At 43.1% G+C, this 19,821-nt stretch overlaps 1 long non-coding RNA gene across 1 annotated transcript in view; it reads right to left on the bottom strand.

Moving 5' to 3' along the window:
• Positions 1-776: 776 nt before the first annotated feature.
• LOC125083896 (uncharacterized) overlaps positions 777-19,821 on the bottom strand; it is a 34,005-nt gene continuing 14,960 nt past the window's right edge. The window contains exons 4-5 of the long non-coding RNA XR_007122402.1: positions 2,774-2,884; positions 777-828 (exon numbers count right to left, since the gene is read on the bottom strand). This is a non-coding gene — a long non-coding RNA (uncharacterized LOC125083896). The remainder of the gene's footprint in view (positions 829-2,773; positions 2,885-19,821) is intronic.

Raw genomic sequence — 19,821 nt, 5'->3', positions numbered from 1 at the left:
TGTGGACATTCCTGATATTAACACTGGGGTGCATGTGGCCCTTCTTTTCACTACATCTGTATCTTTGGGGTAAATACCCAGTAGTGCACCTGCTGGGTCATAGGGTAGCTCTATTTTTAGTTTTTTGAGGAACTGCCACAGTGTTTTCCAAAGTGGCTGTACCACCTTGCATTCCCACAAACAGGATAGGAGGGTTCCCCTTTTCCCACAGCCTCTCCAACATTTGTTGTTTCTTGCCTTGTTAATTTTTGCCATTCTAACTAGTGTAAGGTGGTATCTCATTGTGGTTTTGATTTGAATTTCCCTGATGGCTAATGATGATGGAACATTTTTTCATGTGTCTGTTAGCCATTGGTATGTCTTCATTGGAGAAGTGTCTGCTCATGTCTTTTGCCCTTTTATTTTGTTGTTTTGTTTTTAACTTGATTGTCAGTTTTTTGGGTGTTGAGTTTCAGGAGTTTTTTTTAATAGATCTTGGATATCAGCCCTTTGTCTGTAGTGTCATTTGCGAATATCTTCCCCCATTTTGTGGGCTGCCTTTTTTTTGTGACTGTTTCCTTTGCTGTGCAGAAGGTTTTTATCCTGGTGAAGTCCCAGAAGTTCATTTTGTTCCCCTTGCCTTTGGAGCTGTGTCTTGAAAGAAGTTGCTGTGGCCGATGTGGAGGAGGCTACTGCCTATGTTCTTCTGTAGGATTTTGATGGATTCCTGTCTCATTGAGGTCTTTCATCCATTTAGAGTTTATCTTTGTATATGGTATAAGAGAATAGTTGAGTTTCATTCTTCCATATATAGTAGTCCAATTCTCCCAACACCATTTATTGAAGAGACTAACATCAAGGAAATAGAAATAATTATTAGAAATAATTATCAATAACTATATGCCAATAAATTAAGCAACCTGGGAGAAATGGATGCCTTCCTGGAAATCTATAAAACCATCTATGAGAAGCCCACAGTGAAAATCATTCTTAATGGGGAAAAGCTGAGAACCTTCTCCTTAAGATCAGGAACATGACAAGGGTGCCCATTCTCACCACTCTTGTTCAACATAGTACTAGAAGTCCTTGCAACAGCAGTCAGACAACAAAAAGAAATAAAAGGTATTCAAATTGGCAAATAAGTCAAACTCCTTTTTCGCAGATGACACGATACTTTATGTGGAAAACCCAAAAGACTCCACCCCAAAATTGCTAGAATTCATACAGCAATTCACTAATGTGGCAGGATACAAAAATCAATGCAGAGAAATTGCCGCTTTTCTAACAACTGTAGAAAGAGAAATTAAGCAATTGATTCCATTTACGATACTACCAAAAACCTTAAGATACCTTGGAATAAACCTAACCAAAGAGGAGAAGGACCTATTATTCCCTAGGAACTACAGACACTTATGAAGGAAAGTGAAGAAGACACAAAAAGATGGAAAAATAAACATTGTGAAAACATCTGTGCTGCCCAGAGCAAGCTATACTTTCAATGCCATCCTGATCAAAAATCCACCGGCATTTTTCAAAGTGCTGGAACAAACTATCCTAAAATTTATATGGAATTAGAAAAGACCCCAAATTGCCAAGGAAATATTGAAAAAGAAAAAGCTGGGGGCATCATGTTGCCCGATTTCAAGTTATATTACAAAGCTGTGATCACCAAGACAGCATGGTATTGGCACAAAAACAGACACATAGATCAAAGGAACAGAATAGAGAGCCCAGATATAGATCCTCAACTCTGGTCAAGTAATCTTCGACAAAGCAGGAAAACGATCCAATGATTACAGTTTTGTAATACAGCTTGAAGTCTGGAATTGTGATGCCATCAGCTTTGGTTTTCTTTTTCAATATTCCTTTGGACATTCTTCCATTTCTTTGTGTATTCCAGTTACTTTCAAGAGGGTTCTATAGCTTCCTGAGTACAAACCCTTGGCCTCTTTGGTTAGATTTAGTCCTAGATATCTTACGATTTTGGCACAACTGTAAATAGGATCCACTCCGTAAGTTCTCTTTCTCCAGTCCCATTGCTAGTGTATAGAAATGCAACTGATTTCTGTGCATTGATTTGATATCCTGCCACGTTGCTGAATTGTATGCGTTCTAGCAATTTGGGAGTGGGGTCTTTTGGATTTTCCACATAGAGTATCATGACCTCTGCAAAGTAAGTTTGACTTCTTCACCAATTCAGATATCTTTTATTTCTTTTTGTTTGTCTGCTGAAGCTAGGACTTCTTATACAATGTAGAACGGTTGTGAGAATGGACATCCCTGTCATGTTCCTGACCTTAGGGGAAAAGCTCTCAGTTCTTTTTTTTATTTTTTAAAAGATTTTATTTATTTATTTGACAGAGAAAGAGAGTGCACAAACAGGAGGAGCAGCACGCAGAGGGAGAAAGAGGAGCAGGGAGCCCAAAGTGGGCTCCATCGCAGGACCCTAGAATCATGACCTGAGCTGAAGGCAGACACTTAACTGACTGAGCCACCAGGCGCCCCCTGGATGATTTGTTTAAATGTGCAGGTGCTAAAGCTCAATCTTCAGACCGCCAAGTTCTGTGCATCTGGCAGCTGCTTGGCATTCTGTATCCACCACTCCAGGATCGTGCAGGCTAACCACATCACCTAAAACTCCCCCAGGCTTCCCCTCTGCAATGAACCATTTCCCCTTCCCCCAGACCCTGTCAACAACCCATCCGGTTTTTTTGCGCTACAGCTTTGCTTTTCTCAGAATGTCATGTGAATACACTCACACAGCATGTAGCTGTTTGGATGTGTGTTCACTCACGCAGCAAAATGTATTTCAGATTTCTTCATGTTGATGTGTGAATCAGTAGCTCAGTCCTTTTATCGCCAAACAGTATCCCACTGGGTGCTCCACAGTTTATCCATTCACCTACTGAAAGACAACGTGGTTGCATCCAGTTTTTCATGATGAACAAAGGTGTGGTAAACATTGGTTTTCAGCAAATAAGTTTTTGTGTACCCTACGTTTTAATTTGCTGAGGTAAATTACCTAGGAGTGTGATTAATTCAGAGTCCTATGGCAAGTCTATGTTTTTTTTTTTTTTAAGATTTTATTTATTTATTTGACAGAGAGAGATCACAAGTAGGCAGAGAGGCAGGCAGAGAGAGAGGAAGGGAAGCAGGCTCCCTGCTGAGCAGAGAGCCCGATGTGGGACTCGATCCCAGGACCCTGAGATCATGACCCGAGCCGAAGGCAGCGGCTTAACCCACTGAGCCACCCAGGTGCCCCGGCAAGTCTATGTTTAACTTTAGGTAGAAACCACCAACCTGACTTCCAAAATGGTTGCATTGGAGCACTGGGGGTTATACACAGACAATGAATCATGGAAGACTACATCAAAAACTAATGATGTCCTGTATGAATAACATAATAATAATCTCTTAATTCTTCCCTATTGAGCATGTTTGCTGTGGGCTTTTCAAAGATGGCCTTTCATATTGAGGTATATTCCTTCTATCCCTACACTATGGAAAGTTTTAATCAAGAGAGGATGCTGTACTTTGTCAATGCTTTTTCTGCATCTGTTGAGAGGATCAGATGGTTCTTTATTCATGCAGTGTATCACACGGATTGATCTGTGATTGCTGAACCACACTCACAGCCCAGGAATGAATCCCACCTGGTTGTGGTGAAGAATCCTTTTACTGTACTGTTGGATCCTCAGTAGGATACTAGTCAGTGCTAGTGTCTAGTTGAGAATATTTGCTTCCATGTTCGTCAGAGATACTGATCTACAATTCTCCTTTTTGGTGGGGTCTTTGGTTTTCAGATCAAGGTAATGGATCCTGTGTGCATTTTGGTCCATTTGTTAGAAAACTAGATCCCAAAATTGTAAAGAAAACTATATATTGTCAAAAATAAATACAATGAAAGGATAGAATGTAACTGTAAAATGAAAATTAGACAAAAAAAGAAAAAGGAATATAAACAGACAAGTGAGCAGAACAGAGCCCCATCCTGAGTGCATTTTCATCTGTTAGAAGAAGCTGCTCCCAAAATTGTAAAGAAAGAAAAACATATATATACAAAAATAAAATTAAATACAGTGATAGGATACAATGTAACTGTGAAGATGAAAACTAAAAAAGATTTTTTTTAAAAAGTTGATAAATGGGTTGAAAAAACTTAAAATTGAATGACTCAAGAATCATGGGGGGAAAACCATAAATTCTATATACTATTTTCTCCTGGTGCTAGAGTTATGCAGTTCTTTGTGATTGGAAAACTTGGTCTTGGCTGGATGTTTCTCCTGCTCTTCTGCGGAAGGGACTTGTTACGCTGATTCTCAGGTATCTTTGCCCTGGGCTGAACTGCACTGCCCTTGACAGAGGGCCAGCCTATGTAAATTGCTCCAGATTGTTCTCTGTGGCTTTTATTCCCTGAAGGCTGTCCATGCTGCTTATAGGATGACAATGAAAATGGCAACCTCCTGGGTACCTGAGTGGCTCAATCAGTTAAGCATCTACCTTTGGCTCCGGTCGTGACCCCGGGGTCCCAAGATGGAGCACTCCATGTTCACCCAGCCTGTGACTGAGTGTTTCGATGTCATGTGACCCCATTTTAAGTCTCCAAATCCTGTGAACTCCTGTAGCATACACCTGCACCTTTCCTCCCTGGGGGAATTGAGGGGGAGGTCTTGCAATGGTTCTGTCGCTTGCTGGGCCCCTGCTCAAAGAGCAGTGGCCTGATCATGGTGTGGTTCATGGTTTATGGCAACCCTGAGCTGAAAGACCACTCCTGGTTCAGCTGATTGCCTCCAGCTTTCGGCACTGTGATGCCTGGGAGCTCTGCCACACTCAGGCACCCCCGTTCCTTCTGTGACCCTGAGGATCCTGAGACCACATTGTCCCACCTAGGATTCTACCCCATTTCACCACCTGAGCACCTTTCAGGCAGGAACATCCCTCAGTGGAGCAGACTACAGAAAGTTCTGATTTTGTGCTCCACTGCTATCATATGGTAGTCGGCTGACAGAGGCTCCCTCCCTGCCCCCAGTTTATCTTCCCGTATGTCGCCTCAGATTCACTTCCCCATATCGCCTACCTTCCAGAAAGTGGTCACTTTTCTCTTCATGGAGTTTCAGCTATTCTTTTCTCAGATATCCAGTTGCATTCACAAGTGTTCAGAATGATCTGATAGCTATCTAGCTATGTTCCTAGGACCATGCAAAACTAAGGTCTCCTACTCCTCTGCCATCCTGGACTATGTCCTATGTTTTGACATCTTAACATTAAATCTTCCAGTCCACGAACACAGGATTTCTTTCCATTTATTTGTGTCTTCTTTTTTCCTTTAGCAGCATTTTGTAATTCTCAGCATACAAATCCTAAACAAGATTTAAGTACTACCCCAATACCAAAACCAGAAAAAGAATCCACTAAAAAGAGAACTACAGGCCAATATTCCTGGTGAACACAGATGCAAAAAATCTCAATAAAAAACTAGGATATAAAATGCAACAATACATTTAAAAAATCATTCACCATGATCAAGTGGGATTTATTTTTGGGTTGCAAGGGTGGTTCAATTTCACAAATCAATCAACATGACCTACCACATTAATAAAAGGAAGGAAACATATGGTCATTTCAATAGATGAAGAAATTTATCTTTAATAGACACAGAAATGTGTTGGTAACACCAACATCCATTTATGATTAAAAACCCTCAACACAATAGGTTTAGAGGGAACATACCTCAATAATAAAGGCCACAATGTAGAACCTCCAGTATCATACTTAATCAGGAAAAACTGAAAGCTTTAACCCTATAGTCAGGAACAGGACAAAGATGTCCACTCTTGCCACTTTTATTCAACTAGTACTAGGAGTCCTAGCCACCGCAATCAGATAAGAAAAAGGAAAAAAAATGCACCCAAATTGGTAAGGAAGAAGTAAATCTTTCACTATATGCTGATGATATAATACTATACAGAAAGAACCCTAAAGACTCCACCAAAAATCTACTAGAACTGATAAATTCAATAAAATAAAATTGCAAAATACAAATTCAGTGTCCAGAAGTCTGCTGCATTTCTATACACTAATAATGAAGCAAGCAGAAAGAGAAATTAAGAAAATAACTCCAGGGGCACCTGGGTGGCTCAGTGGGTTAAAGCCTCTACCTTCGGCTCAGGTCATGATCTCAGGGTCCTGGAATCAAGCCCCGCATTGGGCTCTCTGCTCAGTGGGGAGCCTGCTTCCCTCTCTCTCTCTGCCTGCCTCTCTGACTACTTGTGATCTCTGTCAATTAAATAAATAAAATCTTAAAAAAAAAATAACTCCACTTACAATTGTCATGAAATAAAATATCTACAAATAAACTTAAGGAAGTGAAAGACTTGTACTCTGAAAACTATGAAACACTGATAAAAGAAATTAAAGATAACAAAAAGAGATAGTAGTAAGATATTCCATGCTCATGGATTAGAAAAACAAATTCTGTTAATATGTCTGTACTACTCAAAGCAGTCTACAAATTTAATGCAATACCTATCAAAATACCTCCAACATTTTTCACAGAAGTAGAATAAAAAAAATCCTAAAGTCTATATGGAACCACATACTTTGAATAACTAAAGTAATTTTGAAAAAGAAAACCAAAGGTGGAGGCATCACAGTTCTGGACTTCAAGCTGTATTACAAAGCCGTAATCCTCAAGATATGGTACTGGCACAAAGCCGTAATCCTCAAGATATGGTACTGGCACAAAAACACACACACACATCAATGGAAGAGAAGAATCCAGAAACGGACCCTCAGCTCTCTATGGCCAACTAATCTTTGACAAAGCAGGAAAGAATATCTAGTGGAAAAAAGTCTCTTCAATAAATGGTGCTAGGAAGATTGGACACCAACATGCAGAAGAATGAAATTGGACTACTTTCTTACACCATACACAAAAATAAAAATGGATGAAAGACCGAAACGTGAGATGGGAGACCTTCAGAATCCTAGAGGAGAATGCAGGCAGCTACCTCTCTGACCTCAGCCACAACAACTTCTTACTAGACATGACTTCAAAGGCAAGGGAAACAAAAGCAAAAATGAACTACTGGGACTTCAACAAGATAAAAAGCTTTTGCAAGCGAAGGAAATAGCACAACTAAAAGGCAACATATAGAATGGGAGAGGATATTTGCAAATGTCTTCAGATAAAGGGCTAATATCCATATAAGGAACTTATCAAACTCAAAACCCAAACAACAAAAATCCAGTCAAGAAATGGGCAGAAGGCATGAATAGATACTCCTCCAAGGAAGACCTACAAATGGCCAACAGACAAATGAGGAAATGCTCCATATCACTTTCCATCAGGGAACTACAAATCAAAACCACAATGAGATACCACCTCACACCAGTCAATATGGCTAAAGTAAACAAATCAGGAAACAACAGATGTTGACAAGGATGTGGAGAAAGGGGAACCCTCTTAGACTATTGGTAGGAATGCAAACAGGTATACCACACTGGCGAACAGTATGAAGGTTCCTCAAAAGTTAAAAACAGAGAAACCCTGTGACCCAGCAATTTCACTATTGGGTATTTATTCAAAGCACACAGACATAGTGATTTAAAGGGACACATGCACCCCACTGTTTATAGCAGCGATGTCCACAATAGCCAAACTGGAAAAGAACCCAAATATACATTGACAGATGAATGGATAAAGATGTGGTTGGTATACATATAAAATGGAATATTACTCAGCTGTAGAAAAGAATGAAATCGTGCCATCTTTAACAATGTGGATGGAACTAGAGGTTATTACACTAAGCAAAGTAAGTCAGGAAGACAAATATCATATGATTTGACTCCTATATGGAGTTTAAGAAACAAAACAGATGAATGTAGGGGAAGGAAAGGAAAAAGAAGATGAAAACAGAGAGGGAGACAAACCATAAGACTCTGAACAACAGGAAATAAACAGTTGCTGGAGGAGAGATGGGTGGGGGATGGAATAACTGGGCGATAAGCATTAAGGAGGGCACTTTATGAGCACTGGGTGTTGTATATAACTGATGAATCACTAAATTCTACCTCTGACACTACTAAGACCCTGTATGTTAGTTAAAATGAATTTTAAATTTTTTTAAAGAAAAAAGCTAGAAATATCAATTCCAGGCTTAAAGTGATATTACAAAGCTGTACTGATCAAATAGTATGTACTGATCAAAATAATATGGTAGTAAAAAAGGCACATAGGTAAATAGAACAGAATAGAAAACCCAAGTATACACCAACAATTACATGGCAAATTAATCTTCAACCAAGCAAAAAGAATATTCAATGGGAAAAAAGTCTCTTCAATAAATGGTGTTGGGAAAACTAGGTAGCTACATGCAAAAAAACTGAAACCAGGCCACTTTCTTACACTATATACAAAAGTAAATTCAAAGTGTATCAAAGACCTAAATGTGAAACATGAACTCATAAAAATCCTAGAAGAGAATACAGGCAGTAATTCCCTTGACATCAGCTGTAGGAATCTCTTTCTAGATATGTCTCCTGAAGCAGGGGAAATAAAAGCAAAAATAAACTACTGGGATTACACTATTCCTGGGATGCAAGGGTGGTTCAGTATCTGCAAATCAATAAATGTGTTAGATCACATTAATAAAAGACAAAAACCATATGATCCTCTCAACTGATGCAGAAAAACCACTTGACAAAATATAGTATCTTTCCTTAATTAAGTCTTCAAAGTTTTGGGATACAGAGAACATACCTCAATATCATAAAAGCCATCTATGAAAAACCCACATCGAATATCATTCTCAAGGGGAAAAACTGAGAGCTTTTCTCCTAAGGTCAGGAACATGACAGGATGCCTACTCTCATCTGCTATTGTTTAACGTAGTACTAGAAGTCCTAGCCTCGGCAATCAGACAACAGAAAGAAATGAAAGGCATTCAAATCAGCAAAGAAGTCAAACTGTCACTCTTGCAGATGATGTGATAATTTATGGGAAAAACCCAAAAGACTCCACCTAAAATTGCTAGAACCCATATAAGAATTCAGCAATGTGACAGGATACAAAAATCAATGCACAGAAATCAGCTGCATTTCTATACACTAACGATGTGACAAAGCTGGGGCATCACACCGACTGATTTCAAGCTATATTACAAAGCTGTGATCACCAAGACAGCATGGCACTGGCACAAAAACAGACACACAGACTAACGGAACAGAAGAATGAGCCCGGATATGGACCCTCAACTCTATGGTCAATTAACATTAGACAGAGCGGGAAAAAATATCCAATGGAAAAAAGTCTCTTCAATAAATGGTGCTGGGAAAATTGGACAACTATATACAGAAGAATGAAACTCAACCAGTCTCTTACACAATACACAAAGATAAACTCTAAATGGATGAAAGACCTCAATGAGACAGGAATCCATCAAAATCCTAGAGGAGAACATAGGCAGTAACCTCTTCGACATCGGCCACAGCAACTTCTTTCAAGACACGGTTCCAAAGGCAAGGGAAACAAAAGCGAAAATGAACTTCTGGGACTTCATCAAGATAGAAGCCTGCACAGCAAAGGAAACAGTCAACAAAAAGTCTCTTCAAGAGGCAACCCACAGAATGGGAGAAGATATTCGCAAATGACATTAAAGAAAAAGGGCTGATATCCAAGATATATAAAGAACTTCTCAAACTCAACACCCAAAAAACTGATAAGTCAAAAAATGGGCAGAAGACATGAACAGTCACTTCTCCAAAGAAGACATACAAATGGCTAATAGACAAATTAAAAAATACTCAACATTATTAGCCATCAGGGAAATTCAAATCCAAACCATGCTGAGATACCACCTTACACCAGTTAGAATGGCAAAAATTGACAAGGCAAGAAGCAACAGATGTTGGAAAGATTGTGGAGAAAGGGGAACTCTACTACCCTGTTGGTGGGAATGCAAGGTGGTGCAGCCACTTTAGAAAACAGTGTGGAGGTTCCTCAAAAAACTAAAAATAGAGCTACCCTATGACCCAGCAGTTGCACTACTGGGTAAATACCAGTAGTGTACAGGTATACAAAGATACAGATGTAGTGAAAAGAAGGGCCACATGCACCCCAATGTTCATAGCAGGAATGTCCACAATAGCCAGACCATGGAAGGAGCTGAGATGTCCTTCAGCAGATGAATGGGATAAAGAAGATGTGGTCCATAATATAATGGAATTTTACTCAGCCATAAGAAAGCGTGAATACCCAACATTTGCCCAACATGGATGGAACTGGAGGAGATTATGCTAAGTGAAATAAATCAAGGAGAGAAAGACAATTATCATATGGTTTCACTTATTTGTGGAACACAGGAACTAGCATGAAGGACACTGGGAGAAGGAAGGGAAAAATGAAGTGGGGGGAATCAGAGGGGGAGATGAACCATGAGAGACTATGGATTCTGGGAAACAAACTGAGGGGTTTAGAGGGGAAAGGGGTGAGGGGATGGGTTAGTCCAGTGACAGGTATTAAGGAAGACATGTGTTGCATGGAGCACTGGGTATTATATGCAAACAATGAATCACAGAACACTGCATCAAAAACTAATGATGTACTGTGGCTAACATAATTTAAAAAATTGTAAAACAAAAAAACACAATGCTGTCATCATCATGTCAGTATGGTACTGGCACAAAAACAGAAACCAGATCAATGAGCAGAACAGAGAACCCAGAAACGGACCCTCAACTCTATAGTCAGTTAATCTTTGACAAAGCAGGAAAGAATATTCAATGGAAAAAAGTCTCTTCAACAAATGGTGTTGGGTAAATTGGACAGCCACATGCAGAAGAATGAAACTGGACCATTTCCTTACACCATACGCAAAAAGACTCAAAATGGATGAAAGACCTAAATTGTGACAGGAATCCATTAAAATCCTACAGGAGGAGATGGGCAGTAACTTGTGTGACCGTGGCTACAGCAATTACTTGTTAGGTCTCCAGAGGCAAGGGAATAAAAGCAAAAATGAACTATTGGGACTTCATCAAGGTAAAAAACTTTCCACAGCAAAGGAAACAGCTGACAGAAGCAAAAGAGAATTGACAGAATGAGAGAAGCTATTTGCAAATGTCGTATGACACAGAGTGCTAGTATCCAAAATCTATGAAGAATTTACCAAACCCAAATGAAAGGATAAATAATCCAATCAAGAAATGGGCAGTATACATGAACAGACATTTCTCAAAGAAGACATACAGATGGCCAACAGACACATGAAAAAATGCTCAGAATCACCTGGCATGAGGGAAATACAAATCAAAAGCACAACGAGATACCACCTCACACCGGTCAGATTGGATAAAATTAACAAGTCAGGAAACAGATGTTGGGGAGGATGTGCAGAAAGGGAAACCTTCCTACACTTTTGGTGAGAATGTATGCTGGCACAGCCAGTCTATAAAATACTTCGGAGTTCCCTCAAAAAGTTGAAAATAGCTAACCTACAGCCCAGCAATTGCACTACAAGGTATTTACCCCAGAGATATAGATGTAGTGATCCGAAGGGGCACCTACATCCCAATGTTTATAGCAGCGATGTCCACAATAGCCAAACAATGGAAAGGGCCCTGATGTCCACTGATGGATGAACTGACAAAGATGATGTGGTATGTATGTATGTGTACATAATGGAATACCACTCAGCCATCAAGAAGTGAAATTCTGGGCACCTGGGTGGCTCAGTCGGTTAAGCGGCTGCCTTTGGCTCAGGTCATGGTCCCAGGGTCCCAGGATCTAGCCCCGCATCAGACTCCCAGCTTAATGGAGAGCCCACTTCTCCTCTCCCTCTGCTTGCTGCTCTACTTGTGCTCTCTCTCTGTCAATAAATAAATAAAATCTTAAAAAAAAATGAAATCTTGACATCTGGAACGACGTGGTTGGAACTAGAAGGTATTATGCCAAGCGAAATAAGTCAGAAAGACAATTATATGATCTCACTCATATGTGGAATTTAAGAAAACATAACCATAGGGGAAGAGAGGGGAAAAGAAAAGACAAAATTAGGGAGACAAACCACAAGAGACTTTTTTTTTTAAGACTTTATTTATTTGACAGAGATTGCAAGTAGGCAGAGAGACAGGTTGGTGGGGGACAGGCTCCCTGCTGAGCAGAGAGCCTGATGTGGGGCTCGATGCCAGGACCCTGAGATCATGACCTGAGCCAAAGGCAGAGGCTTAACCCACTGAGCCACCCAGGCGCCCCACCATAAGAGACTCTTAATCATAGGAAAAAACTGGGTGGTGTTGGAGGGAAGGAACTGGGGTAACTGGGTGATGGACATTAAGGAGGGCACGTGATGTAAGCAGCACCAGGTATTCTATAAGACGAATCACTGACCTCTACCTCTGAAACTAATAATATATTTTGTTAATTTAAATTTTAAAAATTTACATTACGTATGTATTATGTACAATAACAAATTATGTATTATGTACAATTAAAAAGTATGTATTATGTACAATTAAAAAAAATTACATTATGTATGTATTATGTACAATGAAAAAAAGTTCCTGTAAAGAAAAGCCAACAACTGGGCGCCTGGGTGGCTCAGTGGGTTAAGCCGCTGCCTTCGGCTCAGGTCATGATCTCAGGGTCCTGGGATCGAGTCCCGCATCGGGCTCTCTGCTCAGCAGGGAGCCTGCTTCCCTTCCTCTCTCTCTGCCTGCCTCTCTGTCTGCTTGTGATCTCTCTCTCTCTCTGTCAAATAAATAAATAAAATCTTTAAAAAAAAAAAAAAAAAAAAAAAAAAAAAAAAAAAAAAAAAGAAAAGCCAACAACCAAATGGCTTTTGGCTTGTGAGTTCTGCCAGACATCTGAAGAATAGCACCAATTATTCACAAATTCTTAAAGCAGGCAAGACACTTCCCAACTGATTCTAATGAGGCCAGCATTATCTTAATACTAAAACCACACAAAGGAGTTTGGTCCGAGATGACAATAGAGGAAGATCCTGAACTCACCACCTTCACAGAATACACTAAAATACACATATTCATAGAACGGTTCCTCCTGAAGAACTAAGGGCTCACAGCAGCTTCTACACAACCGAAGACAAAACAGCCAAAGAGAACTATAAGAGCTGGAGATCTAGGAGCAAAGGGAGCACCTACCCTGATGCTGCGGACTGCAGGGGAGAAACAGTACTGAGAGACTGGAGACAAATCCGTCTGTCCTCGGCACAAAAGGAAAGCTGCGGTTTAAAAGAGCAACTAGCATATAAAAGGGACGACGCTTGAACTTTGCCAAATGGCAGACAGGCCGCAGAAATTCTCTCTGGGTTGGAGGTATGGGAGAGAGACGTGGTTTACACTCCCCCCTCAACCTTAAAAGCCAGCCTGCAGCAGGTCTGGATGCCATAGCTGGCTTGCCACTCCCTGAGCCCCACGTCCACAAGTCCAGACCAGACCCAGCTGTGCTATGGCATGAGGGAAACTGTGCAGCATATGCGGCAGGCGGAGCACTCCAGAGCCGCTGAAACACTCTCCACGGGGGAGGGGCCAAGGGGCATGGTCAGCACTCCCTTCCCCCCAAAACAACAGACCAGAGCACAGTATGGATGCCTCCAGAAGTACAACGCTCCTAGCCCACGCCAACCACAACTGCCCCACCAGAGTGGCCACAAAGTGGTGCACAGCAGGAAACCTCGGGCTTGCACCCAGTTGGGCTTCAGCTGTCTTACCAGGTCACGCTCAGTGGTGAGAGCGCCAAGATAATCGGGCTTGCAAGCATTTCAGCATTTCAGCTTTGGCTATCCTGCCCGCCAGGGCGTATTTGCACAGAAAGCCCACAGACCGCATCAGCCCACAGCTGTCCTGCTAGGGTGCCCCCTGTGCGGAGCACCCCCGGACCTCCTGGCCTGTATCCCACCTCCGCTCCAGCTGCCCCTCTGTCACATGCTCCGTGCAGACAGTCCTGAAACATCCATTTACAGCCACTTCAGCTTTATCCTGCCAAGGTGTCCTCTGTGCATGAGCCCCAGGTCTCCCCTGCTTGGATCCACTTTCGTTTCAGCGACCCTACAAGTGTAGCCTCTGCACAGAGAGCTCAGAGACCTCCTGGCCCTCACCCTATCTCAGCTCTGGCCACCCCACCAGGGCGCCCCCTGCACAGTGCCTTGGGACACCCAAGCGTGCACCCTTTTCAGCTCCAGCTATCCTGCTTGGGTGCCCTGAGAGCATGGCATGCTGGGATGCCCTAGCCTGCATTTGCTTCAGCTTTTGCTGCCTGACAGGGTGGCTGCTGCACAGACAGAGCCACAGGATCCCCCAGCTTACACTCAATTCAGCTTTACCTGTCTTGCAGGGTACCCTCTGCATGGACCTCCTGCCTTGCACACCACCTCAGCTCCAGCTCTACCAGGGCACCCACAGCATGGAGAACCCTGAGACTGCCGGATGTGCACTTGCTTCCGTTTCACTGGTCTTTCCAGGGTGTCCTCACTGCTTAGAACCTTCGGACCCCCCTCAGTCTCCACCCACTTAAGCTTTAGCTCATTTGCCAGGGCACCTGCTGCATGGAACTCTAAAGCCCTGAGATCTGACCGATACCATTTTTCACCCTACCAGGCCACCTTCTGCATAAAGAGCCCTGGGACACCTCACATAACACCCATTTCAGCTTCAGCTATCCTGCCAAAGTGCCCTCTGTGTGCAGAGCTTCAAGACACCTGAGCAGGCAGCCCCTTTGGACCTAGCTATCTCATGAGGGCACCTGCTGCATGGAGGGCCCAGGGACCTTACTGACTGGCATCCATTTCAGCTAAAGCTGATAGCAGGACAGGGTTTCAACTATGGAGGCCCCCAGCCAATGCCAGCCACCACTTCAGCTAGCAGAAGTCACACACGTTCTACCTAGGGGACAACCAGACACTGGATTACCATTCAGATTTGCAGGGGAGATAAATAGGTTCCCAAACAAAACATAATGGAGTTTATCACCACTGATCCAGCCTTGTAAGAAATGCTACCGGAGTCCTGCGATGGCGGGAGATTAGCGAGACCTTAGTCTCTCCTAGCCCACAAGCCCCGCTAGATAACCATCCAATCAGACTAAATACCCAGAAAATGACTGGAAGACTGAAAGAACAAAATGCCAACTAAAGTTAGAGAAAGGTCCACATCAAAGAAGGTGGGAAGTTTGGAGACACTGTTTAGGGGAGAAAGAGATCACAGGGAGGGTGGGAGGGAGGCAGCTGTGATTGGGGAGAAGGGCCAGAGAGAGGAGCACATGGAGAATGAATAAGAACATCTTCCCCAAAGCCAGTGGGTTGGAATATGAGAAGGCTGAACTTCATCTGTTCTTGGAACCAGTGGGACGCAGAGCCTGGAGTTTTAAAGATCAGCAGGTTTGGCTGGGGTAGAGCCCAGGATGGGGGGCTGGGGAGCACTGCACTGCTCCTGGAGAGAAGGCAGGCAAACAACCTGGAGGCAGACAGCATGGACACAGAGATCTGAAAAACACTGTGGGCACACTGGGGAGAGATTATTTGCTTTTCCTGGGAGTGCCTTCCTGAGAGGCAGCATTCACGGAGTCGCCTCTGTGACAACAAAGGAGTTGGCTAACACCATTTCCCTCTGCCACACCTTAGCATAAACACGGAGCCGCCTGCGGGAAGGGGCACAGCACCAACAGCAGCTGCCACCTTGATTACACCAAGCTCCGTCCCTTGTGCCCTGGTGTGACCGCCCTTCTAAGTCAAGCTTGCCTCCGTCCTGGCACAGCAGGCACCCCCTCCCCCCACCCAGGAGACCAGTGCAGGCCTCTGCCAACACCATGTCTCTAAAACCTAGTGGTTTTTTTTTTTTTTTAAGATTTTATTTATTTATTTGACAGATCACAAGTAGGCAGAGAAGCAGACAGAGAGCAGGGAAGCAGGCTCGCCGCTGAGCAGAGAGCCCGATGCGGGGCTCGATCCCAGGACCCTGAGATCATGACCTGAGCCGAAGGCAGAGGCCCCAACCCACTGAGCCACCCAGGCTGCCCCACTAAAGCCTAGTGTTTTAAAGGTCAGCAGGTGGCTAGGATAGGGCCCAGAGGGCACTGCACTGCTCTAGGAGAGAACATTCTGGGGGAAGACAGCACAGAAACAGCTATTTGAAGAACACTTGGGGCACACAGGGATGAGACTTTTGGCTCTTTTTAGAGGTGTCTTCTGAGAAGGAGCATCCATGGAGCTACCTCTTTGGGAACGAAGGCGCTGGCTCGCACCGTTTCACACACACACGGCCCTCGGCATAAACACGGAGCCGCCCTCGGAAGCGGTGCAGCACTCACACCAGCTGCCCGACTCGCTTCCACCGAGCCCCACCCGCCCTGCTCTCCAGGGGGACTGCCCTTTGCAGTCCGCTTACCTCAGCCCCAGGGTGCTAGGCGCTTCCCACCATCACCAGCACAAACCCCTGCCCACACAGATTCCAACCAAAGAGTTCTGCAGGGTTCAGTTCTGACAGAGGTGGTGTCCGGTCTTATTTCCACAAGCACACAAGAGCACACCTAGTTAAAACCGGACACATTCAGGCAAGGGAACAAACACTGCCCAGAGCAGGCAAGGACAGCCTCTGCCCAAAGGATAAAGCAGCAAAATCACAACAGCAGAGCGAGCATTCAGCACATGAATTCCTAGAAAGAGGAAGAAATAGAAAACTTGAACACACTGATAACCAGCAAAGAAATTGAATCACTAATCAAAAAACTCCCAAAATACAAAAGTCAAGGGCCATGTAGCTTCATATGTGAATTCTACCAGACCTTTAAAGATCAGTTAATACCTATTCTTCTCAAACTCTTCAAAAAAAAAGGAGGAAGACTTCCAAATTTATTCCATGGAGCCAGCATTACCCTGATACCAAAACCAGATAAAGACCGCACTAAAAAAGAAATCTACAGGCCAATATCCCTCTTGAACATGGATGCAAAAATTCTCAATAAAATACTAAGAAAGTGAATCCAACAATACACTTTAAAAAATCATTTATCATTATCAAACAGGATTTATTCCTGGATTGTAAGGGCAGTTTAGTATTTGCAAATCAATCAGTGTGATACATTAATAAAAGAAAGGATCAAGAACCATATGAGCCTCTCAGTAGATACAGAAAAAGCATCTGACAAAGTACATCCATTCCTGATTAAAAAAAAAAAAACAAAACAAAATGAAAACACTCAACAAAGCAAGTTTAGAGGGAACATACCTCAACATAATGAAGGCCACCTATGAAGAAGCCACAGTTACTATCATCCTCAATGGGGAACAACTGAGAACCTTTCCTCTATGGCCAGAAACAAGAAAAGGATGAACATTCTCAACACTGTTATCTAATATAGTACCGGAAGGAGAGCCTGAGGGGCTCAGTGGGTTAAGCCTCTGCCTTCGGCTCAGGTCATGGTCTCAGGGTCCTGGGATCGAGCTCTGCATCAGGCTCTCTGCTCAGCAGGGAACCTGCTTCCCCCCTTTCTCGGCCTGCCTCTCTGCCTACTTGTGATCTCGCTCTGTCAAATCTTTTTAAAAAATAAGTACTGGAAGTCCAAACCACATCCATCAGACAACAACAAGAATAAAAGACATCTAAATCAAAGTAAAACTTACACTATTTGTAGACGAAATGATACTCTATATAGAAATCTGACTCCAGAGCAGGCTGAGACTACTTCAGGTAGCGGGAGATCAGCTCAATAGCTTATCTAAAGATTGCAAACACCTACAAATCCAATGGGAGGTCAAAGAGAAGAACAGCAACTCTAGAAACAGAAAATCAACCACTATCTGAAAGGTAGGACCGGCGGAGAAGTGAATCCAAAGCGACGGGAAGATAGACCGTGGGGGGAGGGGCCGGCTCCCGGCGAGCGGCAGAGCAACGGAGCACAAAATCGGGACTTTTAAAAGTCTGTTCCACTGAGGGACATCGCTCCTGAGGCTTAACCGGGGTGAAGCCTACGCAGGGTCAGCGTGGCCTCAGGTCCCGCAGGGTCACAGAAGGATCGGGGGTGTCTGAGTGTCGCAGAGCTTGCAGGTATTAGACCAGGGAAGCCGGCTACAGAGACAGAGCCAAGGAGTGACTCTCAGCTCGGGGTTGCCTTGAACCGGTCGCAGGCTCGGTCAGCTCGGAGCATGGCCGGAGGCCAGGGTGACGGGAGTCATTGGGCGCTGTTCTCTGAGGGCGCACTGAGGAGTGGGGCCCCGGGTTCTCGGCTCCTCCGGGCCAGACACCGGGAGGCCGCCATCTTCATTCCCGCCCTCTGGACTCTAAGGAAAGTGCTCAGGGAACAAAAGCTCCGAAAGCGAACCCGAACCCGAGCGGATTACTCAGCCCGGCCCCGGGTAAGGGCGGTGCAACTCCGCCTGGGGCAAAGACGCTTGAGAATCACTACAACAGGCCCCTCCCCCAGAAGAGCAACAAGAAACCCAGCCAGGACCAAGTTCACCTACCAAGGAGTGCAGGTTCAATACCAAGGAGAGCGGCGGAATTCCAGAGGAGGAGAAAGCAAAGCCCGGAACTCATGGCTTTCTCCCCATGATTCTTTAGCCTTGCAGTTAATTTTTTTTTCTTTTTCAATTTTTTTTCTTCTGCTGCTAGATTTTTTATTAACTTTTACCCTTATCTTTTTAAACGTTTTTTAACTAGTTTTATATATTTTTCCTTTTTTATATTTTTTCTTTATTCATTTTCTTTTTTTGTTTCTTTTTTTTTTTTTTTTAACCTCTTTTTATACCCTTTCTCCACCCCCACCAGGATTTGGGATCTCTTCTGATTTGGTTAAAGCACATTTTCCTGGGGTCTTTGCCACCCTTTCAGTATTTTACATGCACCTTCATATACTCTCATCTGAACAAAATGACAAGGCAGAAAAATTCACCACAAAAAAAAGAACAAGAGGCAGTACTGAAGGCTAGGGACCTAATCAATAGGGACATTGGTAATATGTCAGATCTAGAGTTCAGAATGACAATTCTCAAGGTTCTAGCCGGGCTCGAAAAAGGCGTGGAAAATATTAGAGAAACCCTCTCGGGAGATATAAAAGCCCTTTCTGGAGAAATAAAAGAACTAAAATCTAACCAAGTTGAAATCAAAAAAGCTATTAATGACGTGCAATCAAAAATGGAGGCTCTCACTGCTAGGATAAATGAGGCAGAAGAAAGAATTAGCGATATAGAAGACCAAATGACAGAGAATAAAGAAGCTGAGCAAAAGAGGGACAAACAGCTACTGGACCACGAGGGGAGAATTCAAGAGATAAGTGACACCATAAGACGAAACAACATTAGAATAATTGGGATTCCAGAAGAAGAAGAAAGAGGGGAGCAGAAGGTATATTGGAGAGAATTATTGTAGAGAATTTCCCTAATATGGCAAAGGGAACAAGCATCAAAATCCAGGAGGTGCAGAGAACCCCCCTCAAGATCAAGAAGAATAGGTCCACAACCCATCATCTAATAGTAAAATTTACAAGTCTTAGTGACAAAGAGAATATCCTGAAAGCAGCCTGGGAAAAGTCTGTAACATACAATGGTAAAAATATTAGATTGGCAGCAGACTTATCCACAGAGACCTGGCAGGCCAGAAAGAGCTGGCATGATATATTCAGAGCACTAAACGAGAAGAACATGCAGCCAAGAATACTATATCCAGCTAGGCTATCACTGAAAATAGAAGGAGAGATTAAAAGCTTCCAGGACAAACAAAAACTGAAAGAATTTGCAAACACCAAACCAGCTCTACAGGAAATATTGAAAGGGGTCCTCTAAGCAAAGAGAGAGCCTAAAAGTAGTAGATCAAAAAGGAACAGAGACAATA

The sequence above is a fragment of the Lutra lutra genome, chromosome 13, assembly GCF_902655055.1.
Source record: "Lutra lutra chromosome 13, mLutLut1.2, whole genome shotgun sequence".
NCBI lineage: Eukaryota > Metazoa > Chordata > Mammalia > Carnivora > Mustelidae > Lutra > Lutra lutra.
Note: the sequence above shows the minus strand (reverse complement) of the source record. Positions and strands in the feature narration are given on the sequence as shown.